The sequence below is a fragment of the Lissotriton vulgaris genome, chromosome 1_1 (genome assembly GCF_964263255.1).
Source record: "Lissotriton vulgaris chromosome 1_1, aLisVul1.2, whole genome shotgun sequence".
Lineage (NCBI taxonomy): Eukaryota > Metazoa > Chordata > Amphibia > Caudata > Salamandridae > Lissotriton > Lissotriton vulgaris.
The window spans coordinates 256,078,940-256,106,659 of NC_141685.1; the positions used below are offsets into that span (position 1 = coordinate 256,078,940).

General features: G+C 46.4%; 1 non-coding gene across 1 annotated transcript; it reads right to left on the reverse strand.

Moving 5' to 3' along the window:
• Positions 1-16,788: 16,788 nt before the first annotated feature.
• Positions 16,789-16,928, reverse strand: LOC147746835 (U4 spliceosomal RNA). Its single transcript, XR_015300471.1, has one exon. It is a non-coding gene; the product is annotated as a U4 spliceosomal RNA (small nuclear RNA).
• Between the last annotated feature and the right edge of the window lie 10,792 nt (positions 16,929-27,720).

The window sequence follows — 27,720 nt, forward strand, 5'->3', positions numbered from 1 at the left end:
CGAAACATTCAATGAGTTCCAGGGAACTCGACCAGACTTAAGTGTCTGTAAGGTCCATGCAAACTGCAGTACAGAGCGTAATTGATTCTGACCATGGTATAACGTGGACACTTCATCATGCACAATATCAACAACAGAAGAAACAATATTATCCAACGTGTAAATTCTGGAAGAAAGTATGTTAATACTGTTATCGACCACCGCAAGCACTTTTTCCAAATTTGCTTGATCAATAGCTCTCAGGCGTTTAGCTGCCTCAATCTGTGAAAATTTCCAAATTTCATTGTAAACAGCATAAAGCCAGCGTTTAGACCTACCCTTAGCCGGGCCTTTTATAAAATCATTCAGCTCTATATTCTCATTCAACTGGGACAGATGCAGTTTAACTGCAGCCAAAGTGGAATGTTGTAACCAGTTCTGACACAATTTGCCCACTGAATAAGTAGTAACAGTGTGATCTGTTTCAAAACGGGGATCTGGCCTGATGTGTGTAAAACCTTCAGACAAACCCAAAAAACGACGTTGGCAAGAATCAGAGCTTCTTTGCCACAAAAGCCACCCCTCCGGATCAAAACTGGTAATATTAAAGGAGGAATTGTGCAAGAGGGCTTGTATCTCACTTATGGACAATGTAGTGAAATTATTCCAACCTGAATATTCTTCCAAATCAGGGATAGTTGGTGCATTCAATTTTTTAGATGTAGCCAATCCAAAGCATGTTGTTTGGGAAATGGTAGAATTTAAAAACAACATGTGATTCGGGATGAGACATGCACGATGCAAAGCCTCAGTGCCTTGTACCTGCCAATCTTTGGTACCCCAAACCGATTTAAGGTCAATAACCTCCTTCCATAACTCATAGCCATCTATAGCTAACCTGTCTAGAAAGGACTTCGAATACAGCAATTTTGTATCGGTAAGTCTAACTTTGGACATGAATTTCTGTGTCACTTTAAAATAAAACGACTCAGGATTCGATTGATTAAAGTCCGTAAAATAAGAGTATTTTCCCAGAAATGTACTTGAGCTCCCTTGTAAAGGAGCAGGGCAATGTTCCCACTGTGTGTAATTTACAGGAACCCTCCTGGAACTTGTTTTATGTAAGAAATGATTTCCATAATGTTGAAAGCAAAACAAATCACCATAATTGACAGAATCTAAGTACAAATCCTCAGCATCAAAGGCCGCATAATATTTCAAATCAGAGAACAATGCTTCTATGGCCTGAAGATCCCAATCATCAGAACGAATATTTTGTTTAATCACATCTCCCATGTTTACTCTAAGCACATTAGGAGCATTAATAACTTCTGTGGGGCCATGAATCTGAAACCTAACCGCATCCCACACAATCCCATGAAGGACAGGCCAAGCAGTAATTTCTACTGTATTTAAGTCTCATTTTAGTCTGTGTGCTGAATGTGAGGAGGAAAGAGGGGCCAATGTTCCATTAAGGTACAGAATTCCTGTTCTTTCTTTGACATAATGGCCATCGATCAGGCGGAAAAAATAAAACACAAAACCAATTGACATAAAAAGATAAAATGAAAATAGTATCAGCCAAACATATGTCCAAGGTGGAATTAAAAAATGTTTTTTAAATAACGTGGTATATTGTGCAATAGTCGATGGTTTCTTTGAAAGTTCCGAATCAGAGTCAAAAGAGAATCTGGACTGGTTAGCCAAACGAGCTTGTAAATCAGGCATTGATAAATCAGCAGGATATGCATAGGTCAGCTCATCAATGTTAGTAACAGGAATAGTATTTAATAAAGGACTGGATATAGCAGGCATCTCGAGGGACACCTCCTGTTCTGCACCAGATGTAATAGCCAGCACAGAGTGCCTCACCATGGAAGGACAGGATACAGCTGGTGTCATGCTATGAAGAATCGGCCACCCTGTGTGCCTTGACATTGTCAATAGAAATGAATCTGTTTTCTTTACGACCTGGAAGTGATGGTAATACCACTGTTCTTGTGCCCTTCACTCCAAGAACTCGAACCGGTGCTCAATATGAGGGACCAAACTCTTTCTTGTTATCGATCTTCTCCCGAACCAGTTCTCCAACTTGGGGTAGCCAGCCAACTACCGGGATCTGCAACGCATCATCCGACGTGGAGGGCAAGTGTTCCTTAGCAAGACTGTCTCTGGTCTTTTGTAGATCCTGTAAAACATTGCAATGTTCATCTACGTCAAAGGCCGCGGCCTGGGCCTGGCAGTCTAAACCATCGAGGTCAGGGACGTACATCTTGATACCAAAGAGCATTTCGTATGGGGTCTGCCCACCCAGAGACCTTCTAGGGAGAATATTAAGCGCACGCTGCACGTCATTGAGGTGGGCCAGCCAGTTTCTACCAGTGCCTATAACTCGGGCTGTCAAAGATTGCTTTAAGTCGCGGTTTATTCGTTCTACTACACTATTGCCCTCGGGCCTGTAGGGACTTGAAAACTTGACTTGGACTCCCAACGAAACCATAGCATCCTTGTACGCCTTAGAGGCGAAAGCCGGACCCTGGTCCGAATGGAAAGTACCACAGGCAAAAATTCCCACAAAGACACGCAAATCCTTAATGACAGTCCGCGAATCAGCGCTTCGATGTGGCCATACCCACACAAAGCGTGTGCATGAGTCAACTGCTACTAAGATGTATTTATACGCAGTATCAGAAGAAAAAGGACCGCAGTGATCCAAATAAACACAACCAAGCGGTTTATTAGAGATGTACAACTGTGTCTGAGGCGGACGCGCAGCAGTAGAAGGCTTAATCTGCTGGCAAATGTCACACAGAAGGACATAATCGCGCGTCTGTTTGTACAGTCCCCGCCACCAGAACCTTTGTTGTAGCTGAGTTACAGTGGCTGAGACGCCCGCATGCGCAGACGCCACACCTTCATGAGCCGCTGTAATCAGAGAAGCCCTGCGATCCGAGTTGGGAACTAGACGTTCGCCAACTCCAGGAATTTTCACATAAGGAACCTTATCGGGACTTAAGTGGTATGTGTACTTCGAAGGGAACCCCGCAGGATATTTACCTCCCTTCTCCGTGGCAGCAACAGCCGCCAAGATGTCATCATCTATTTTGCTTTTGGACCTTGTGACTGCTGCAACTAAGTATTTTGATACCGCAGACTTCGCTGCCTCATCAGCAAGCGAATTTCCAACAGCGTGGACCCCCACGCGCTGATGGCCGAGATTATGAATCACAAACACGAGCGGCAGCTTCTCTTTAAGTTCCGCCACTCGGACCCAGATCATTTTATGTTTTATTGTGCTACCTTTGGAATCACGAAAATCATTCTGAATCCAAAAGAACAAGTTCTCATTGTAAGACTGGACACAGTAGTAAGAATCACTTACGATTAAAGTCGTCAAGCTAGGATCAGCGTACTCCAATGCGAGCATCAGAGCACGAAGCTCTGCTAATTGTGCGGTGCAGTCCCCTAGTGTTTGCGTGTGCACGACACTGGACTTGAACTCATCGTTCACCATGGCACCTACCACAATGGCGCATGCGGAAACGTAGGCATGTTTAGAGCCATGCGCAACCTGCGCCGAACCATCAGTGTAAATGATACAATGGAAATCCTCCAACGGCCGCATTGCTAAAGGAGCAGAATGAACGAATTCATACTGTAAATACTCCTGCGACCGTAAAGCGGCGTCAAAAATAAACGTGACATCCTGGGATGTCAAGGATGTAGCCCACTGAATCCACCGAGGGTGCAAAGCTTTAGAATTTGGTACACTGGCTTTCGTGACTGCCTCCAAGACAGGACACGGGGTAACAACCAACATGCGCTTTCCCTGTGACAGGGCACGTTCCTTAAGAATTGCCATCTGTACAGCCGTTAAAACTTTCTCCACAGTGGAAAAACGCAGTTCAGCCGAAGTGTACAAGTGTGACTTATAAGCAATAGGTACTGTATCCCCCTCATTAAAAGTCAGGTACGTGAAACCCACCGCCCCAGGGATAATTCTTATGACCAGGTTGGTCTGGTTATCACGAGTCTGTAAGTAGTCAGAAGCGAGCAAATCAGCCTGCAAAGACTGCAGAATGGCTGAATGCTCAGGCAGCCAGCATGATTTGGAAAAAGATGGTTGTATCAAAGCATACAAAGGCTTGATACGCTGGGCATATTCCGGAATGTATGTCCTCCCGAAATGTAAAAAACCCAGTAAAGACTGTAATTTTTTCAGCGTTGTCGGAGAGCGCAACTGCGCGCACTTCTCCAGGAAGTGAGGAGCCAATCCCTTTCCTTCGTGGTTAAGTTCATAACCCAGAAACAACACTGTGTACTCCGCAATGTGTGATTTTGCAAAGTTAAACTTGTAACCCATGTCTGCAAAGTTACAAATTCTGCTGTTTACTCGACACAGATGCTCCCAAAGTTCGTCGTCTGTGAGATAAATGTCATCCACATAAGAACAAGCAACTGGATCGAAGCTCTCCAAAAGAGAGACTATGCGGGCGGAAAACACTCCAGGACTATTCTTATAGCCCATTGGGAGTCGTTTAAACATTTTTTGTACACCGCCGCACGTAAAACTGGTCCATTGGGAACTTAGACCATCTAATCTGTGTGCATAAAAACCATTGGAAATGTCAAGCGTGGTTTTGAACCGTTTACGCTCAAGACTATTCACTAGGGCAGAGCCGTGAGTATTCTGTACTGCACAGTTACGGCAATGCGAGTTCAAATGCCGATAATCCAAAACCAGACGATATGAGCCGTCCGGCTTGTTCACAGTAAAAAGGGGGTTATTCATTAGTGACACACACGTTTCAATTACACCTTGATATTCCAATTGCTCAAGGATAGCCGCAACAGAAGCTTTAGCTTCACGCCGTATGGGATACTGAGGTTGTGGCTGCGGCTGTGACCATAAAGGAATCTCATGGCTAGGGGACAATTTATCCCAGCCACACTGATTTCGGTACACAGCCGGCGCAAGCGCCAGAGCCCACTCTTCTGCAAAATGCAGCGCTTCCACTCTCGATACAGTGTGCGCGAAACTGGGGAGGATCACCTCCTCCCCTCGCGGAGCTGCGAGAACAAAAGGTGGGGGCCAGTCAGCCTCCGAAAGTAAAATGTCATACGTAGACGAAAGATTTTCCCAAAATACCCCTTTTACAGTTCGCTGCATGTCACCTTCTATTAACAGGACAATTTCAAAAAGTCGTTCAGGGGGAGCAACATGTGTATCAGCCGTTTCAATCACAACATAAGTGTCAGTCGCTGTCACCTTCAACAGTGGACGGAGGGCCTCTCTCACTATGGTAATCTCCGCCGCGCTGTCCAGCAAGGTCAGAGCCCACGTCAGATTCCGAAGCCGCGTTCTCACTATCTGGGGCATATCGATGCGCCGTTAAGGCTGCGACTTTCTTCTTGGCAAACTGCGGTCTCTTGGGCGTAGAGTTGTCCCGCTGTTCCCCTTCACCTCGCGGGCGGGGCTGACCACGTCCTTGCTGGCCACCCCTGCCCCTGCCGCCCCCTCCACCACCGGTTGACGGAGCCGATGAGTCCTGAAAGGAACGAGGAGAGCGTTGGTCAGAAGCCTGAAATCTCTCAGGCGATTTAATCGTCGCGCAATCGCGCAAATCATAAACTCGATCCGACTGCGCAGGCAGCGAAGGCGCAGGACTAGAAACCTGTGCCTGCTGTTGTTGTTGTTGCTGCTTACCCTGATTCTGCTTTTTCGGCCAATTTTGTTTTTTGGACTTGGGTTGTCCACCCGTTTCCGAAGACTGTCCCTGGGGCTGTTTCTTCTCCTTTTCAGAAAAAGCCTTTACACCCTTAGAAGTGCGGCCAACCATTTTATAAGCCGCCACAATAATCCTTGCTAACTGACGGGGTTTATCGGCATCGGGAATTAACGCCAGAGCATTGGCCACCTGAAAGTTCACTGCATCTCCCTTGACATTCGCAAGGATGAGTTCGCAAACCACATCAAAGGAGCCACTCAGACGCATACCCAATTCAACCGCCGACTCTGGTCCGTGATCATCTTGAACACGTTTAAGGACCGCAGACAGGTTGGACACAGTCGGGGTGCCATAGCACCTCGAATAAACCGCTGCAAAAGTCTTACCCCATGTTTCACAGTCAACAAGTTCAGGGGCTAAATCTTTCGGTAAACTGAGCGTAAGAATCCGGTGTTTTTCACCAGGAGTCGTATTAGGAAACACAGCCTCCAGCTGGTCGAATTTCTCGGCAAGCCAGAAAGGAAAATCATCCTTATCCTGGGGCTTCTTGCCCATAACGGAATTCACCATGACAGGACTGATTTTCAAACCAGCCTGTTCCGCTCGAAGCTGCGCGCCCGCAGGGGCTGCGCCATGAACATTACGACCAATGTAATGAACAAGCGCCCTAATCACTTCAACCGCGACTTCATGAAGACGCCGCAGGTCACCCACATTACAAGTGGCGCGATTAGGATGAGGAGTAAATCCACCCAAAGCGGGCCAACTCGTGCCCGGAATGGACAAAGGACCTAACCTCGGAGTGGTCAAAGAATGGGGTAGGGCGCCACCAAACCAAACTCCGTGCTGCCAAACATCTATAGGTACTTCCAGTGCCCTGTACGGAGCATAAGCCGCCGGTACAGCCGAGGCAGTGTATGAATGGAACACACCAGAATTAGCGTCCACTGCCGGAAACGTCACCCATGAATAAAACAATTCGTACGGGTACGCATGTTCCGCACTCACCACTAGAACCACAGCTAAGCCATCCACAGGGACATTATATGCCCGTAAGTGGTCACGCACCGCAATGCGGCTATGCTGCGGGATGTCCACGGCCATGTTAGCACAGGAAGAGAAAAAAGACAAAGAACACTTTGTAGCACAACTGGGTAGTAAGTCAAAGAAACCGTTTTAGAAGAATTCAAGCTTGAAAAGACCTATTTCAAAAATAAGTAGGTTTTCCGACACCACCGTTTTCCGGAAACGGGAATGAAGGGGTTAAGGTTTGAATGATATACTACTCGAGTGTCATGATATAAGGCCAACAACGTACGGGCGCCATGTAGCTGGGTTTCCGTTCTCTCACAGAACTGTGCATAGAGATCTAGAACCTCAGTGAGTTAGGATGATCCAAAACTCATCTCAGTATCAGAAATCCCCTTACCTAGCTAGCTACAGTGTCTCATGGATCATTATGAAATGATCAATGTCTTAGACAAACCAGAACATGATCTTTAGAATACCTCAGGAATCGTGGAACACATGAACACTCTTTCGTTATATAATCATTTCAAACCAAAACTGAGAGTCAAAGAACACACGTGCAAGTTTGAAATATTTATTATTCAATGCAAGGTTCTCAAACGCAGTATCTTGTATAATACCAAAATGCATATTATAAAAATCAGAGTTATCAGCATAGTCACTAATCCATAGTAAGCAAAAGGTGATAGCATGTTACAATGCAAAATCTATAGAAATCTGTATCACCTATATTTTGCGCACCCTATTTAGCATATTATATTATATCTAAGAAGGTCTCATTCGGGTTTTAGCAGGGCAGACCCATACCTCTAAATGTCAGTAGGAGTAGATCACATCAACAGCTACCAGCTCTCTTCATGCGCAGCACCAAGTGTATTGATTCATTCCCTGTAACTCTATCTTAAACCCACGTAGAGCCCAATGTTGGCATCAAAATTATTAGTGTTATGTCTAATGTGGTGCGAGGATCAGGCCTCCCAGCAACCTTGTGTTAGGTTATTCTTAGAGTGTGCAGCTCTCAGTGTGCAGACAGTTGTACCAAGTGTACCAAGCAAAACTGATAGCATAGTAATAACATATTATTCTCAAATAAATCACATCACCACTTCTAGGGTGAAAGCGACAACAACAAGTAGGTGTCGTGTGCAAAACTGAAGCCGAAGGAAAAATGGCTGTTTAGACATGTAATACACTCATGCTAACTTAACGCAATATATGTAACGAAGTATCCATATGACATCTGTTGGTCAAAACTATTCATAGAATTTTGAGGCGGGAAAGAAAGAGCATTCTGGGGAAAATTTCCACGGCCCCTACCTCTAGGGGCCTGCTGAACACCTCGACCTCTTGCACCAGAAACACCATTCATACGCCGTAACAAAACCGGACAAGTACTCTTAAAATGACCTTCCTCCTTGCAGTACGCACACTGATTCGGTCCATACGGTAAACGCTGTTGAGAAGACTCGTTTCTTTGCGAGTTTCTCGAATACTGCTGAGACTGCTGATAATCGTGCTAACTAGCAGTGCGAGGTGGATAAGCTTGCTGCAGAAGAATTTTAGTTTTCAATTCTTTAGTCTTTTTATCTGCTTTCTCTAACTCATCTTTGCGTCTATTCTCGTAGTACTGGGCTGTAGCTAAAATCTGTGCTGACGTGGAAACAGCCCAAGCACTCTCAGAATCCTTCAACTTATTACATAATTCAGGAAGTAAATTATGTACAAATTTGTCGACAAACAATCTCTGGCCACCCTCAGTAGCCATATCCGGACCACTATGATCGACGAAAGTCTCTTCAAACTTCGTGAAGAAGTCAGACACATTCTCGTCTTTCTTCTGTTTGCACGCAGACAACTTGTCCCAATTCACACGCAATTCGGGCATTAAAGTCTTCATATACGCAATGATCCTACCAGGAAGTTCTGCTATTAAAGGCTCGGGCTTAGAGCCACCAACTTGTCTAGCATCAGCAGTGGCAATGTTAACCCATGTATCGCCTAACTCTTGGTCATGATCTGCATGACGAATCTTTCCCCATAAAGGCTGTGGAACAACATTTCCAAATAACATATCAATATCGACTAAATTCATGATACAGGAGCTGGCAGTCTGTGATTACTCCTTATAATACCCGGCAGGATTTTTGCGGGGATCAGGCAATGTCTGTTTGAGCGCTAAAACCTCTGATCTTTTCCAGGGAACATGTACCCACACATGCTGAAAATGTGGCGAAATGGCTGGATTTGCATTTGCGTCACCTTCCCTCCAAACTGGGGGAACCTCGCTCATGGGATACTGTCGCGCCTTCTTCCTACCTGGCATGTCATGCTCAGATAGTGAACGAGAATTGCTTCCCTTACTTCTATAAGACAATAACATCTCAATTGCGTGTTCAACATCGGTACCCACAATCATGCCTTCTGCGAACTTGAACCGTATACGGAATAATTCAGGCATGTCGTACTCTGGATCATTTCCCTCCAAATCTTCACAGAGATATATACACATTTGTTCAAAAACATATCTCTGCGTAGATGCTTCCCACTGACGGAAGACTTCCATGACGGACTGAACGTCATACTTTACAGTATTGGTAACCCATTTACGCGCTAACTCATTTAGTACTTCCCTCTCTTGATAGTCAGGCAGTCGACTCCGCAACTGTCTTCGTTCTGTGTTAGGGGTCGTATTAGGTGACCCAAAGAAAGGTGAGAAGAGACCAGTGACAGTGTTTGCTACTCTCTCTCGAACAGAAGGAGAAACAGACGGAAGGGCAGATAATCCTGGAAGAGACAGGCAGATGTAAAGCGGATGTCGAGACAGTAGTAGAGGTAGTATTAGGATAAGCAGTTGGAGCAGTAGGCGAAGTCGTAGAAAAAGCAGATGAAGTATGTAGCAAAGGCGGCGGCCCTTGAGAGGGCTGCACCAGAGGAGTAGAAACCAGCTGATGAGGAGCTGGTGATTGTGGAAGAACGGGACTTTGTGCGGCGGGGCGTGGTATAACAAAGCGTTGCGGGGGTGCAGTAGCATTTTGTGCATAGGGGGGTAGCGAACTCAGTAGATGAGACATTAAAGGATCCTTATCAAGTTCTTCTTTTGATCCTCGTCCTTTATGTGGCAAAACCGGGTAGCATTTGTCTACCGCTAGCTTCCTACTTCGAAGCATTTGTTCACTCTCTTGCTCTTCCTCATTATCCCTGAACGCAACGGCAGCTTGTACCATAGACATACCTCGTTTATTCTTCTTCGCTAATTTCATTTCTTTCTGTTTGGCTTCTTTTCGCCTTAGGCGAAAGGAGTCAAACATCGCCGGCCGGGCTTTCTTCTTGAAAAGTTTCACCTCTAGATTATCTAGAATTTCTGTATCGAAGCTACGATATTGGGGCCATTTTAAACAACCGTTGTTTCTGGTGTATCTGATCCACACTTCATTATACGTGATAGGACCTACGCCATGCTTCACGTAGAGCTCATATGTTGGAGTTCCAATCGGAGGAACCGGACACGAGTCCTCCAATCGGGAGTCCCTATTATTACAACCAAGACAAAACAAATTTCCAAGTCTGCTAAGACCAGGCATCTTCGCTCTCTAGTCTATTTATTTATTTATTTATTTATTATAACGTTTTGTATAGCGCGAACAAGACCCGTGGGTATCAGAGCGCTTAACATGAGGTAGGAAAAAGGAAACAAGGTTACATATGTATACATCGTTAGCAAGCAATCGCAGTGAGGTAGATGACATATAAATTCGTAACACAAGTGACGTTAGCAAAAGTAAGTATGCTATGATTAAATAAAATACAAGACATGTATATATAACAAATATGAGGTAGCACGGTATAGGTTCATGTATGAGATAGCACGGTATAGGTTCATGAAAGATATTGTTCTTCTGTTCAATTAAATCTCCATTCCTGTTGGCTATTGGGTTGTTCCCGTATCCTAGGATACATATTCCATTATAGTATTGTCTGAGCCTTCTATTTTGATGGCGTACATGATCTGTACTAAGGCAGTATTATAGCAAATCCATGATCCGTGATCTTCATTAAGTAATGTATCTATTCATCAGCAGGCTCTTCACTTCCCGTTTGAATATTACCAGATTCTGGATCTTCCTGATGTTTGGAGGGAGTGAGTTCCATATTCTGGGGGCCGCTCCTGAGAACGCTCTGTCATAAGTTTTTTCTTTCGGAAGAATGCTGGTCGTAGTAGCAGCTCCCCAGCACTCCTAGATGTTCGGTTGCCACCGGACAACTGAATTTTCTTTGCTAGATATCTTGGGGTGTTGTCGTGTAATGCTTTATGTGTGATACATGCTAACTTCATTTGTATTCTTGCTTCATAAGGTAGCCAGTTTAATGCTTTTAGATGTGGGGATATATGGTCATATTTCCTAGTTCCGGTGATAAGTCTTGCTGCAGCGTTAAGGCAGGCTTTTAGTGGTCCTGTGGACATTTTTGGTAATCCAGCCAAGGTGGTGCATCCATATTCAATCCTTGAGACAACTAAGGATTGGATTGCCAATTTGAGGTCTGACTCTGTGATGAAAGGTTTCAATTTTCTTAGGTAGTTCAAGTGAAATCGGGCACTTTTCGCCATTGAGTTAATGTGGGCTTTCATGTCTAGATTCTCATCTAAGATGATTCCTAGTGATTTGGCTGAGTTGACAAGGGTAGGGGTACAGTTTAGCGCAGTCACGACTTTCATCCATTCCATTATTTCTGTATTCCTCTTTGGTGGAGAGATTAATAGGAACTCTGTTTTATGTGCCTTCAGCTTCAGGTGGTTTGCCATTAACCATTGAAGTGTCATTTTTAGTGTCTCATTTATTAATTCCAATTCTTTTATGGATCCGATCTTTACGTATATTTGCGTGTCGTCTGCATACATGTGATAGGATATTTGAGATTTTTGTAGAATTTCTGTGAGTGGCTCGACGTATAGGTTAAACAGATCTGGGGATAATGTCGATCCTTGAGGGACTCCAATTGTGGTAGGGCACGGAGGGGAGATTGATTGGTTAACCAGGAAGCGCTGTGTTCTATTCTGTAAAAAGGACTCGAACCATTTCAGCACTGTTCCTGATATTCCCATCCTGTCCCGTAGCCTGGCCAGTAATGCTTCATGATTTACCGTATCAAATGCCGATGACAAGTCCAGGAGGATCAGTAAGCATGCTTGATTTTGGTCAAGGGCCTGTAATGCGTCATCAGTAATGTGGAGAATCGCTGTTTCAGTGCTGTGCCCTGCTCTGAATCCTGATTGGCATTCATCTAACAGGGAGAATTTGTTGATGTGTTGGCACAATTGGTTCTGCACACATTTCTCAGTCAACTTGGCCAGTAAAGGGATGTTGGTCACTGGGCGAAAGTTATTTGGATCTGATGTATCTGCTGTGGGTTTTTTGATTATGGGAACGACTTGACCTGTTTTTAGGCAGTCTGGAAGGATCCCTTGTGACAGTGACGCATTTACTATTTCGGTCCATATTGGAATCAAGATGTGATTGATTTCTTTTACGCATTTTGCCGGTAGAGGGTCTTGGTGGTGGTTGTTAGGTTTGATTCCTGAGAGCGCCTTGGCAATCATGTGTTGGTCGTATAGTTCAAATGTTTCCCAGCTTGCCTTGTTTTTTGCCTTAGTGCAATCTGTTGTAGAGTTGGCATCGTTAGTAGCCCTAGGTTCGTTGGGAAGGTTTAATGCCGAGTCTTTAAGCTCTATTTCGAGTGCTTTGGCCTTTTCCATGAAAAATGTGGAGAAATCATCACAGCTTAGAGATGTTTTTGAATGTTCTTGCACTGTTTTGGCTAGTTTGTTTGATTGCTCCTTTAGGATTTCAAATAGTTTTCGTGGCCTGTTTTTGGCATTATCCAGTTCTTCTCTTATAAATTCCTTTTTTGAGTTGATGATCTTTTTATTATATTGTTTCCTTGTTTTTCTGAGGGCTTCCAGTTCAGGAGTTGATGGGTGTTGCCTCCATTTTCTTTCGGCCATTCTCAATTTGCGTCTATCTTCATTTAGTCTTTCGTTAAACCATGGGTTTTTTGTCTTTTCTGAGATTCGTTTCAATTTTAGTGGCATGGTGTTATTAACGATATTTTCGACAGTTGTTATGTAGTGTTCCGTCAGTTCGTTAACTGTTTCCATATCGTTGGGTGGCTTTAAGTCTCTTTCACAGCTCTTGACCAGTAGTTCCATATTTGTTTCTTTTGTGTCTCGAGTCCATTTTTTGGTCTTGATAGGTTGCCTGGTTCTACCTTTTCTCGTTGCGGGTATCATGAAAGTTATGGCGTGATGATCCGACCAGTCACATGGAGTTATGGAGTGGATTGTTGCAGCTTTGTTTCTTGAGATTATCCAGTCTAACGTCCCTCCTTTCGAATGTGTGGGCAAAGCTTCAAACTTCAAAGGATTATCGATTACGATAGTCTCGTGAATACACGAGTCCCTCGGCTTTGGCGCTTGCAAGTTCCAAATCAAAGCTATCCCAAAGGATATCAAACTAAGAACCAGCCTATGGACTGGGAGACGTTCCACTTATACTTAACTGAAGTATCGATGATCGATGACATCACCAGGAGACTCGTCTAACGTTTCGCTCTACCAATCATCAAGGGTCCAAAACAGGGCGATAGTCAGGGCAGCAGTCCTTCGTAGCCGTCGGGACGCGGGGAACCTCGCAGCAAAGACCTTTGGAACCACGTCGACATACAGGGGTCGCTGAAGTGGCTGGCCGTCCTCTGGAATTTTCACACGAAGCTCCTCACGAACATCTGGCTTGGACCGATACCGCTTGATACCGCCCCGAGTTGGGCGCCAACTGAGGTACCGGGTTTTATAGTCCCGGCGGTGCCAGGGGAAACACCCAGAGACCTCTTTGAGTCCTTCCTGTTTTGGACCACAGAAACACAGAGTGTTCTAGGTGATATCAAGGATCGAGTTTATTGGCTGCAACCAAGTAACAAGTGTCCTAGAAGTACAACAGCACGAAGCGCATGTATATTCTCAGGAGACTGCTCGCTTTTACGGATTCAGCCTTCTCTTTTTATACAAAATATTACACCTCAGGCGAGGATTCTTTGTTTTTACAGTTGGTCATATAAATACTTCTACTACAAAGAAAGGGCAGAGTCATGATGGCAGGCCCCTATTTTAGTTGGTTCAGTTCGTGATAGATTACCCAGCAAGGCCCAGAGCTTCCATCAGATATCGATGAACTCTCAATAAAATCGGGCACCTCCCCCTTGTAAAACTAGTCATAAAGAAGAAACGGGGACAGGTGTGTGTGTGATTAGCCATAGCGGGTATGCGATGAATGGTTTATGACATGTTATGCCTTGATACTCATCTCGTTCTGCCACTGAGATGGGAACTGCCCGAACTGGTTCGGCTTGAGGCAGTGGAGTCAGCTCGCCCAGGTCACAGAGGAGTCAGCAAAGGTGTACGTGTCCTTCCAGGTCGAATTCGGCCTTGGTCATTTTGACTATGTAAGGGCAATCACAAAATGGATGCCGCTCACAAAATGGAACCCGAGGGTTCAAGACGAGAACTATGATTTCGGGGTGATTGCGTCACTTGATCATGACGCAAATGCTTGGGTATAGTGTCCCGATCATTACCGGTCTGCTGATACCAAAATCGTCATAATACGATGATATTTTTGACACGAGTGTAGAGCTTCGGTACCACATAATAGCAGGGTCTAGAATTTTCAATACCATAACAGCACCACTCAACACCACATCACAACTCAACACCACAGCACCACTCAACGCCACATAATCACTCAGCACCACTGAATGCCACAGCACCCCTCAACGCCACAGCACCCCTCAACGCCAGAGCACCACTCAACGCCACAGCACCACTCAATGCAACAGCAACACTCAACGCCACAACACCACTCAACGCTACAGCACCACTCAGCGCCACAGCACCACTCAGTGCCACAGCATCACTCAACATCACAGCATTACTCAACGCCACAGCATTATTCAACGCCACAGCATTACTCAACGCCACAGCATCACTCAAAGCCACAGCATCACTCAGCACCGCTCAACGCTACAGCACCACTGAATGCCACAGCATCACTCAGCACCACTGAATGCCACAGCATCACTCAGCACCACTGAATGCCACAGCATCACTCAGCACCACTGAATGCCACAGCATCACTCAGCACCACTGAACGCCACAGCTTCACTCAGCACCACTGAAGGCCACAGCTTCACTCAGCACCACTGAAGGCCACAGCATCACTCAGCACCACTGAACACCACAGCATCACTCTGTGCAACCATTCAACAACAACTAGTTCTAATATGTTCTCTCAATGTTTCAAGCTTTATTACAAATGTCACAAAAACATGTTAATATTTCAATGCTGTTATTGGATTTGCATCAAAATAAAATACAATGAACACAATCTTCCCAAAAGATATTTACAAAAAGTTTAAGCTATTGCCATTATACAGTACAATAACTTTTATTTAAGTATTAATTATTTTAAAAAATCCATTGTTATTTGTAATATTAATACATGTAAGTCATGTAAATACAACACTGATTGCATTACAAATGCTATAGGTGTCACGTTTGCGAAATTTAAAGCTATTGGCATTGTAAATGACAAAGCTATTATTATCGCTATTTACAAAACCAACACGCTCTTCAGTTTCTCGAAGCTGACCTGCTGTGTGCATTGGCTGCGTTGCGGCGCAGCTGATCATTCAGGGCCCTCAGAAACCTCTACTAAATGCCTCCACAGCAGGGGCTTTATTTACAAGTTACCTACGACCGGTAATGCAGTTGTGAAATACTGTCATCAAACAGCGCCTCCTTCTGGACGGCTGCAATGATTTTTTATTGTATCAAAAATAGAATTAGGTTGTAGCACGTTTGTCATCAGCTCTCCTTGAAGTTTGTGTTACAGCATGAGAGGAAGTGCGGTGTTTCCATGGTATTTACAAGCATAGGTGGCAAACACGTGCCTATGCAGTGCTGTGCATTGTTTGCTTATTCCCTATACTGGGAATAGACTGCACACAGCACATTAGGACGGTTTGTGGGAGAAATAATCCCTCTCTCGCTCGCCAGACTGTCCTTTCAAGAGTTGGGGTCACGTGTTTCACTTGCGCACTCAGGGGCAGATCTACAATAACTGGCGCATCCCTGCATATCAGCAGGGATGCGCCAGTTATTGTGCGCCAAGGCTCCGCCAGCATGGATACGCCGCATTTACAATTGGGAGCACCATGGGGCAAAAACGTGACGCATCTGTGCCGTAAAGGCAGCGCGTTGCTGGAGTTGCGTCACAAGCGCAACGCAGCTCCAGCAGTGCTCTGGGGAGCTCTATCGTGTTAATGCTGCGTCAATCCTTACGCCTGCTTCAAGCAGGCGCAGGGTTTTGACGCAGCATGGGCTTAAAAGTGACTGAGTAAAATCTTGTAGATTTCACTCAGCGACTTTTAGGAGGCCCCCTTGCGCAGGAACACCTACATGTGGTGCAGGGCTTTAGAACGTGACGCATCTGCCAGATGCGTCACGTTGTAAGTACCCCGCACCATGGCGCAGGATTTGCGCCGCCGCTGCGTCACAAAAGTGATGTAACGGCGGCGTAAATGAGGCGCAAGGGGCTTGTAAATCTGCCCCTTAGTGCAATTCAGCTTGGCTCTTTCCACCCTCCATTTTCAAATGGTACCGGCCACCACTGCGCGCGCCATGTCACTATTGCGACAGGAGCTTTACATCCAGTGAGGTAGGGGGGTGTCCCCTGGCTGCCAAAGTTGCTGGTGAGTCTTGGGGTGCTCTGCGTTAAGAAGAGATCCGGGGAGCAAAGGTGGAATCTAAGACTAAGAAATATGAAAACTGTTCCGTGAAAAAACATCCCGAAATTACTGCCAGAGAGTAGAAAACTACCAGAGATGATATGGACACCAAGTTGCAATGATCTAACTTTGAAATCAATTTAAGCTTTTTAAATTTCTAATCGACGCACGTAACAAGTTACATTTGATCTTTTATTTTGACAGCATTATTCAGTCTCCTTAGAGACTGTCAAAAATTGCAATGTCGACTATATTTCAAGTCGCCACAGCGGGGTATTGGGTAAAGTTTTCAATAAGCAATAATCGCGCCTCGGTTAAACCTCATTGGCTACGATACTGCCACTGCGCAAAGTTGAACAACACACTGTGAATTATGGGCCCCCTCGCCGAAGAAACTCGTGTTACGGAGATTAACTTTGGTTTGTATCAGATTGAGGCATCAGTAGCACTGTTGACTTACGGCAGGAACTCATGAATATAGTAGCGTTATTTCTGCAAATTTAATCAGTTCTCCGGCGCCAAACGTTTCCCTGAGGCGCGCAGAGGACTGTGGGAAATTGCATGGTAAGTAGCCTGTTAGACCGAGCCCTGCTCTGGTTCCGGTGCTTCATGTTGGGATGGAATGGAAGCAGCAGCCTCACAGGCACGCGGACTATAGATATATATATATATACCAAAGGAGGCTGGATATAATGTAGCGACATTGAAACAATACTGTCATTTTTTCGTTATAGCCGTTACTGCGGGTGTGACGTGTCACGGAGCTACACTGTGGAACTATCAGCATTTCAGTCTCAGATTTACACTTTTGGCTTCATTGATTTCAAATCGTTGCTCTTCCAGATCTCAAACTTCAAGGGAATCGTTTTATTAAAACTGTGTATTATTAACCACCCAAGAGAAAATAACTGGTTTAGACTGTAGATTTTTTTTTGGTCCGGAACTCGTGCTTGGTTCAGATACGTTAAACAGGGATCTCCAATCAGTCATTACCTCCATGTCCCTCGTCCTCGACCCAGTCATAACTAATGAGGTATATTCCACTGACAGGAAACAAAAGAGGAAATGCTTTAAGCTCCACCCACCCTACTGCCAGGGGCTATAAGTAAATAGCCAGAAAAAAGCACTTTGGGCCTTATTTATGAAGGTCTTGCGCCGCCGGTGCGTCACTTTTAAAATGGGAAAAAGTGAAAAATGAGGCCCTTCATGTTTTGTTTCCTGTCGGTGGACATGACAGGAGACGCCAGGGGGCAGATTTACAATTACTGGCGCATCCCTGCATATCAGCAGGGATGCGTCACTTATTGTGCGCCATGCCTCCGCCACCATGGATGCGCCGCATTTACAATGTGGTGCACCACGAGGCAAAAACGGCACAGATGGGTGACGCATCTGTGCCGTAAAAGTGGCACATTGCTGTAGTTGCGTCACTAGCATCGCTCCAGCAATGATCTGGGGGGCCCTATCTTGTTAATGCTGCGTCAATCCTTACGCCTGTTTCAAGCAGGCGCGGGGTTTTGACGCAGCATGGGCCCAAAAGTGGCTGAGTGAAATCTTGTAGATTTCACTCAGCCACTTTTAGGAGGGGTTCCTGTTCCTGAACGCCCCCCCCCTGCGCAGGAACGTCTCCTTCTGGCGCAAGACTTTACAACGGGACGCATCTCCCAGATGCGTCACGTTGTAAGTACCCCGCACCATGGCGCATCTTTTGCGCCGCTGCTGCGTTACAAAAGTGACGCAACAATGGCGTAAAAGGGGCGCAAGGTGCTTGTAAATCTGCCCCTTGGTATTTGCTGGGCACTTACTTTGTTGCTGCACGTGTTTCAGTTATCTCCTTTGCTGGGCTCTGGGGGTGCTGTTGAGCCTTCGTGGGAGCAGCTGGTGTCGGGACGCTTGGCCTCCTGGACTCTGTGAGTTATTCCGGGTGCCAGATTTGCTGGCTTTGTAGGTCCCCGGTAGTCTTCGATTTCTTCTTCTTTGTTGTGGATTGAATTTCATTCCCGGGGCCTCTGGTATCCCTCCACTGTGTGGCGCTGTATGGGTGCTCTCCCTCCTACTTATTTTGGCTGGGCGTACAGCAGTGAGGCGTTTGCCATTTTCCCCTGCCACGCCGCTGTGGTTGGGCGTGGGAGGGGTCATTTTCGGCATCCCTGCTTGGTGACGTGTTTGGCTCCCGCTGCGATTGGCGTCTGCGGGAGCCACGTTGCTATTGTTCTGCCTGGGCATTGGCGCGGAGTGCACATCTTCCTTTGTTGCCGCAGGGCCGTCCTTTGCCCTCCCTTGTTGCTTCCTACAATATCATGTGTGATGCAGGGAGGTGTTCGGTCCTGAGTACATACCGGCCTGGATACGCTTGAGGTCTTTGTCAGTCCCGGCAGTCTTCCTGGGTGCAGGCTGTTCCGGGTTCCGTGGCGGGTACCTCCCCTCAGTAACTCGTCCCCGTATGGATCTTCTGAGTGCTGCACATGCTTCTCATGCAGTAGGGCCTTTTTTGCCTACGTGGCCAAAGTATTTTGGTATTTCTTTAAGCGGTTGGCCACGCCCACTCGTTCCTTTCATGCTTCAGTTCAGCTTTTGACTGGCTGGTTTTGCTGGGTCATACGCCTGCTTAAACTGGTGTGGACTGCTTCTGTGTTTTTTTTGCATTTAAGGGGGGAGGGGGTTTCTTACACAGGCTCTGTTGGCTTGGTACCTGTTGCCAGTATCTGTTGGTCATCATTGCGAAATATCCTCCGAAGCGCAGACATGTCTCTCCCATGTGTTCTTCGTCATCTCTTGGGGACTGTGTGGATTCAGGCCCTCCTGTGACGTCCGTTAAGAAGAGGTTGATTTTGGAGACCTTGTCGGATTTAAAATCCTCCAAGAAGGCTGCTGGTGGGTGTTCTGGTGGTGGCCCTGACCTTTATTCTGATATTTCCAGTTCTGAGTCTTTCAATGGTTCCTCCTTAGGTGCTGTGGACCTTAAGGGAAAATACATTTCCATGGGTGTGTTGCCGGACATTCTGTCCCATGTCAGTGAAAAAGTGGGTTTCCGTGATGAGGCTGTTGCCTGCACTTCCAGAGATACCGTATTTCCGCAATTTCGGAAGCAGTCCACTAAGTCTCTGCCTCTTTATCCTTTTGTGATGGATGTCCTCTTAAAAGAGTGGAAGGATCCAGATCACGTTATGATGCTACGCTTTAGGTCAAAGCTCTACCCCTTACATGACATGGAGGAAACCATTCCTCAGACTGTTCATGTGGATTCCATTGTGGCCAGTTTGGTAGGTAGTCATTTCATGGCTGATGATAATGTCCTCCGTGATGGTGTGGATAAAAAGATTGACTCTTCTTTGAAGAAGGCCTATGTCGGTTCCCATCTCGCCATCCGGTCTGGAGTGTATGGGGCGTATGTCGCTCAGTCTTTTTTGTCCGACTTTAAGGCCTTACCATCATGCAGGAGGGTGGCAGTTGTCCTGATTTGCTTGAATCCATGGAATGTCAGGCTGAGTTCCTGTCGGATATTGCCTTTGACTCTGTGCGTGCTTCGGCCATGTCCTGTGGTGAGTCCATTGCTGCCCCGCTGAACCTATTGCTGAAGGGTTGGAACACGGATGCTGCACAGCGTTCAATGGTTCTACGTTTGCCGTTCGCTGGTCCATGTCTTTTTGGGAAGGTCCTTGAGGAGAAGCTGCACAAGGTGTTCAAGGAGCAGAAACATTCCTTGTCCTTCCGGAAACAGCCCCGTCAAAAGGATTCTTTCTATTCCAGTGCTAAGTCATTCAGTTAACCTTCTCGCCTGCATAAGACCCCGTCCGGAACCAGAAATACTCTGGGAGAGGGTTCCAGTGGCGGTTTAAGAAGAAGCCCCTTCCTGGGGCGAGTCCTGGTAATCAGCGTTCCTGACTATGTCGTTCCCAGGTCCAATCCTTCTGGGGTGCTACCAGAGGTTGGTGGGAGGTTACGTCATTATCTCCCAGCTTGGCATCTTTCAACGTCTGACCAGTGGGTCATGGATGTCCTGGAATGGGGTTACCGGATCGATTTCATATCCCCTCTGCCTGCATCAGGCCTGATACGGACTCCCTTCCCTAACGATGTGTCTCGATGGCTGGCTCTTTTGGTTGGAGTGCAGTCTCTGTTTCTGAAGGGGGCAATTGTTCCTGTCCCAAGCTACGAGTGAGGTCAGGGGACTTATTCTTTCATCTTTTTGGTTCTGAAGGTCACGGGAGCTTTTGGATTGTGAACAATCTCCACCCTTTGAACAAGTTTGTCCGGAAGATTCAGTTCAAGATGGAGACTCTCCAGCGCATGATCCTGTTGATTCAGGCTGGTTGGGTGATGTCTACCCTGGACCTTCAGGATGTGTACCTTCATGTGCCAGTGTCGCAGGAGTGTCAACAGTTTCTGAGGTTTTACCTGAACTACAAGCATTGGCAGTTCTGTGTCCTTCCGTTTGGCCTTATGTCCTCTCCCCGAGTTTCCACCAAGGTGGTGACCCTTCTGGTGGGCCGTCTTCACCTCCTGGGAGTGTCTGTGTTTCCCTACCTGGACGATAGGCTTCGCCAGGCACCTTCCAACTTGTGATGTCTCTGCATCTTTCTGTGACCATCCATATGCTAAAATCCAATGTGTTTCTTCCGAACGCCCTGCCACCCGGAAGACCTTCATTGTTGCGGACCTCAATACTGTTCTGGGCAAGATGTTCCTGCCTACTTCCAGGATTCTGCATCTCCAAACTCTGTTGCTGAAACTGTTATCTCGACCTCCAGCACCACTGCTTCAGTGGATGGTAGTACAGAGTCACATGGCGGCGACTGTATGTACGGTTCCTTGGGCCAGGCTCCATCTCCGGCCTTTGCTGTAGCATCAGCACCGCTGGGTGCTTTTCCTTGTTCATGACTTCTCCGTTCCCATTCCTGTGTGTCCGGAGATTGTGTCCGGTCTCCAGTGGTGTTTGAATTCTTTGAATCTCTCTGTGGGAATGTGGCTGTGCCCTACTCCACCGCAGGTGGTGGCGACGGATGCCAGCGCCTCGGGTTGGGGTGCCAGTCTGGGACCGTGGACTGTGCAGGCTCGTTGGAGGGGCTCAGAGTCTCGCGGGTCTTCCAACTGGAAGGAGTTTTCAGCAGTGGAGCATGCTGTCCAGTACTTTCAGGAACATCTCCTGGGTTGCAATTTTCTGGTTCGGTCCGACAGCACCGTGACTGTGGCCTACATCAATCACCAGGGCAGTACTGGCAGTCCTTCCTTCAACCTGGTGTCCTGTGCCATTGTGGGTTTGACTCTACTTCATCTCCTGGCCATTTCTGCTCAGTAAATGAGGGGCCTGGTCAATGTTGTGGTGGATACCCTGAGTCGCAGGTTTCCTTCCTCTCTGTCTCTGTGCCAGGCTCCCAGGATTTTCCTGTTACCGTGCCAGAAGTTCGGGACTCCTGTGCTGGATTTGTTTGCTTCCAGGAACAATGCTCTGCTTCCCCTCTTTTGTTCCCGGACTCTGGAGCCGGTTGCTTGGGGGATGGATGCCTTATCTGTCTCGCACTTCCATGGCTTCTGTATGCTTTTCCTCCTTTTCCTCTCATCCCTGCGTTTCTGCTGAAAGTTCAGAGGGTGGGTGCTCAGGTGGTGGAGGTTTTGCCTCACTGGCCTCAGAGGTCTTGGTTCCCATTGTTGCTGAGTCTGTCTGTGGGCTATCCTTGGATCTTGCCTCATTGCCCATCTCCCCTGCGGTCTGCCTCTCCCTCTCGCCTGGTCCCTCTCACATTGGCGGTCTGGAGATTGAACGGCTGTCTCTAAGGGGCAGAGGTTTGCCTGACCACATTATTTCTGTGATGCAGTCCTCCCGGAGAAAGTCAACTTTGTCTTCTTATTCCAAGCATTGGGCTTCTTTCACCTCTTGGTGTTCTGAGTGTGGTCTGTCTTCTACCTCTTGCCCTATCGCTGCTGTGCTTCAATTTTTGCTGGATGCTTTCCCGAAAGGTTATGCTTTGTCTATGTTGAAGGGCCAATGGGCTGCCTTTAGGGCTTTACGGGACCCAGACTCCCTACCATCTTCTGATGGGTTGTTGGTGTCTCGGTTGTTCAGGAGTTTCTCTCTTTCCTCTCCTGCTGTTCGTTCTTCTGTACCTCTGTGTGATCTTTCTCTGGTTCCTCTTCTTTTGAACCTCTGGAGTCTGCTGATTTAAAGTTCCTGTCCTATAAGGTTGTGTTTCTGGTTGCGATTACACCTACTCGGAGGTTGGGTGAGCTTACTGTGTTGCGTTGTTCTCCTAGCTTTTTTGAGGTTTATGGATGACTCTGTGGTCCTCTGTTTGGTTTATGGTTTTCTCCCTAAGATCCGTTCTAGATTTCATTTTTCTCAGGAGTTGATCCTCCCTGCTTTCTGTCCTCTCGATTGTTGCACACCGTGTATGTGGACCGGCCGGTGGCTTTCTGTTCTTCTGATTCCCTGTGTATGATGTTTGGGCAAGCTGTTCATGGGAAGGCTGCTTCCTGGCTAACGCTGGGTCATTGGATCAAGTCTGTCATTTCCTTGGCCTATAAAGATTCTGGTTTGCCTTGTCCTTCTGGGGTTCAGGCCCGGTCTACAAGGGGTGTCTGTGCTTCCTGGGCTGCTTTTCATGCTTTTCAGTTTTGTCGAGCTGGTACTTGGGCTTCAGATTCTACTTTTGTCAAGCATTACCATTGTAATTGTGCCGTGGATGCCCGTAGGAATTTCAGTTGTGGTGTTTTCCGTGTTGTGGGTCCTGTTACTCCCACTTGATTCCTGTGTGTTATTAAACCTTTCGCTTTGGTGCGTTTCACACCTGTGTGCTGTCTGTTTAGTCCTGCTGGGGTGCCAAAGTCCTTCATGTGTTGTTGCTTTGGTATGCCTCATTAGTTATGACTGGGTCGAGGACCCAGTCATACTTAACACCCACCATCCCTGGTTCAGGCCTTTATGCTTTGTATGTCAGGAAGTGCTTTTTGCTGGCTATGTACTTATATTACACAATAACGGGGAAACACCAAAAATCTGTGGAAATAAGCTGAACATTTATTGTCATTTCACTAATCATACATATTAAATCTTTCACGTCACGCCTAGTTATTTCATGATTCTTACTTCAAATTCACTCATAGGTGGTTCCTCCTGTCCTGATGAAGACCCTGGTTTAAGTACCCAATATTACTCTATATCTTTGGGGTTGAAACGTTGACTCTTCCTAATTGTGCACCTGTTCTGCTCTTGTACCCACAGATAGATAACAGTGATTGAGTGACTGTATCTCTACAATACTGTGCATCTTGATTTATTTTTGGTCACTGAGATGGCCAGACAGGTCTTTGTAAATAGATTGTAAATCTATACTAATATAATAAAGAGAGAGCCCAAACCTTTGAGGCGGGTAATCTCAGGAACCACAGCACCAATCACAAAACCCAATACAGCGTTGGAAAGGGCAGTTGCAGCAAAAGGACATAGGCTATGCAGACGCCCACCATATACATTTGAAAAGTAAAAGAACCATGCCAGAAAAGTAGTCCCTTGTGGGCGTGTCTGCGTTGTGCTGTGGGTTTGTGCTGGGGGTGTGTGACAAATGCTGGGGGTGTGTGGTACGTCCCTCCCTTCGGGCGGGACTGTTCCCATGAGGCACAGGGTCAAGGCTGATTTGCATATGGCCATGTCTGAACTGGGGTGATGTGGAGTACAAAAAAACGATGTATTTAGGCCCAGATCTCTGTACTGGGGTGAATGTATGACATTGTTCTGCATTCTGTCCATCAACTGTTGTTTTTGCATTTGTCACCCCGAGTGGGATGGGTATGCCCAGAAATGAGTCCCATGCTCTCCACACCACTGGAGTTTAGGTATTGTGGCTGAAGACGGCTGATAGCCAGAAATCTGTCCTAGGATGCTTGAGTCCGGTCCAGGAAAGACATGGCTAGCCAGTTCGGCCTGGAACGTTCCCATGAGGCACATCGCCAAGGATGAACTGGGGTGGTGTGGAGAGCAAAAAAATGATGGATTTAGTCCCAGATCTCTGTATTAGGGTGAATGTATGACATTGTTCTGCTGTCTGTCCATCAACTGTTGTTTTTACATTCTGCCCTTCATGCCATGTCTCATATCGTGTGCTGGGGGTGTGGGCATGTGCGGGGCGCGCGTTGTGTCAAATATTTCAATGATTTTTCTTCCCAGGTTCTGTACATTCCAGCTCCGGGTGCCTACCCTGCAGCCTTTAAATACCCCTGCACCCCATAATCAAATCCCACACTTACTCCTTGAAAATACCCCAACACCCTTAAACACTGACCCATCTTAACCCTATAAATATACCCTATACCCCAAAACCCAAACCTATACCTAAATCCTAAAAATACTCCTGTACCCCAAAAACCAAACCTACCCCTGAACCCTAAAATACCCCTGTACCCCAAACCTAGCCCTGAACCCTAAAAATACCCCTGCACCCCAAAACCCAAACCTAGCCCTGAACCATAAAAATAACCCTGTACCCCAAAACCCAAGCCTACCCCTGAACCCTAAAATACCCCTGTACCCCAAAACCCAAACCTAACCCCGAACCCTAAAAATACCCTGTACCCCAAAACCCAAACCTAGCCCTGAACCCTTAAAATACCCCTGTACCCCAAACCCAAAACTACCCCTGAACCCTAAAAATACCCCTATATCCCAAAACCCAAACCTAGCCCTGAACCCTAAAAATGCGCCTGTACCCCAAAACCCATACCTAGCCCTGAACCCTAAAAATGCACCTGTACCCCATAACCCATACCTATCCCTAAACGGTAAAACTACCCCTGTACCTCATAACCCAAAACTATATCTGAACCCTTAAAATACCCAAACACCCCAAAACATATACCTCAGTACCCCAAAACATATACCCCTATACCCCTACTTACCTTATCCAAACATTAAAAAAAACATGCTTTTACCATTCATGCGTTTACAACGAATTTCGTTGTAAATGTACGCGTGGTAAAAGCATATAAAATGTAATGCCATGCGTTATAATGGCATTGCGGAGTCATGGTACTTTCATAATGAAACGATGCGGAGTAATGGTCTGCGGAAAGAAAGTTGCGGAATAATGGGTGATTACCCTGCCCCGGTAAGTACATTGGTGGCACGGCGGCCCACATCTCCAGCAACATACTCATATTTTTTCACCACCGATTTGAAAAATGCACAGGTCTCTCTCATTGATGGCCAGCACCGACGTACACTTTTAGACACACCTCCCGCCACAAGTTCTAGAATTGCGAACTTTAGAGCTGGGGAGCTACGTTCGAATCTCGGCATCAGCTCAACATCCTGTGATTCCAGGCAAATCGCTTTGTTTCCCCGTGCCTACCACAAATGAATGTGTTCTTCTGTAATGTGAATTGTGCTCATGCCATGTTGTTGAGTTTGCGCTATATAATATTGCAAGGAAAAATAAAGTAGGGAAACTCGAGTTCACACACTACTGAATGCGCACTCTTAAGTGCATCAGCAGTGCACTGTGAATCGGAGCGTTTCACAGGCCTGTCACAGATAAGAAATGCTATCAAAACGATATACTACTGGCCGGCAGCAATTCATACCCGGACAACGTCGGGGCGGGCTGCTAGTACTGTATATTTCTCTATTTTTCCTCATGAAACCCTCACATGAGCTCAATTCCTATCACACCACTATCACTTTCCTTTGGAGCACCTTCTGTGCCAATTGTATTGATTACTTGCTTTATGCCAAATGCTGACATAAATATTATTTTGACTTTTAAGTGATTAATGTGGTTATTTTGGATAATGTGACTAGAGTGAATATTTATCTTCCACGGTGACCACCTATTTTCTACTGGCTATGTACTTATTGCCCCTGGCAGTAGGGTGGGTGGAGCTTAAAGCATTTCCTGTTTTGTTTCCTCTCAGTGGAATATACCTCATTAGTTATGACTGGGTCAATGACAAGTATGACTAGGAGTAATGAGGGTAATATAAAAGATTTCACTCAGTCACTTTTGGGCCCATGCTGCGTCAAAACCCTGTGCCTCCTTGAAGCAGGCGTAAGGCTTGACGCAGCATTGGAAGAATAGGGCCCCCCAGAGCATTGCTGGAGCTGCGTCGCGCTTGCGACCCAACTTCAGAAATGCGCCGCTTTTACGGCACAGATGCATCACGCATCTGTGCCGTTTTTTGCCCCATGGTGCACCTCATTGTAAATGCGGCACATCCATGGTGGCGGGGGCATGGCGCACAATAACTGGCGCATGTCTGCTGATATGCAGGGATGCGCCAGTTATTGTAAATCTGCCCCTAAGTCTTCTTATGAATGACTCAATGGAGTTCCAGCTCTGCAGATTCACAGCATTGCGAGTTTCAAAACATCTCATAAGTAGCTGCAGGTTACTATGTTTGCCAATCCATACTAATATAATAAAGAGAGAGCCCAAACCTTTGAGGCAGGTAATCTCAGGAACCACAGCACCAATCACAACACCCAATACAGCGTTGGAAAGGGCAGGTGCAGCAGAAGGACATAGGCTATGCAGACGCCCACCATATACATTTAAAAAGTAAAAGAACCGTGCCAGCAAAGTAGTCCCTTGTGGGCGTGTCTGCGTTGTGATGTGGGCTTGTGCTGGGGGGGCGTGACAAATGCTGGGGGCGTGTGGTACATTCCGCCCTTCGGGCTGGACTGTTCCCATGAGGCACAGGGTCAAGGCTGATTTGCATATGGCCATGTCTGAACTGGGGTGGTGTGGAGTGCAAAAGAAATTATGGATTTAGGCCCAGATCTTTGTATTGGGGTGAATGTATGACATTGTTCTGCATTCTGTCCGTTAACTTTTGTTTTTACATTCCGCCCTTCATGCGTCAAATATTTCATTGTTTTTTCTTCCCAGGTTCAGTACATTCCAGCTCTGGGTGTCCACCCTGCTCCCTTTAAATACCCCTGCACCCCATAACTAAAACCCACCCTTACTCCTTAAAATACCCCAACACCCTTAAAACCTAACCCATCTTAACCCTATAAATATACCCTGTACCCCAAAACCCAAACCTATACCTAAATCCTAAAAATACCCCTGTACCCCAACAACCAAACCTAGCCCTGAACCCTTAAAATACCCCTGTACCCCAAAACCCAAACCTAGCCCTGAACCCTTAAAAT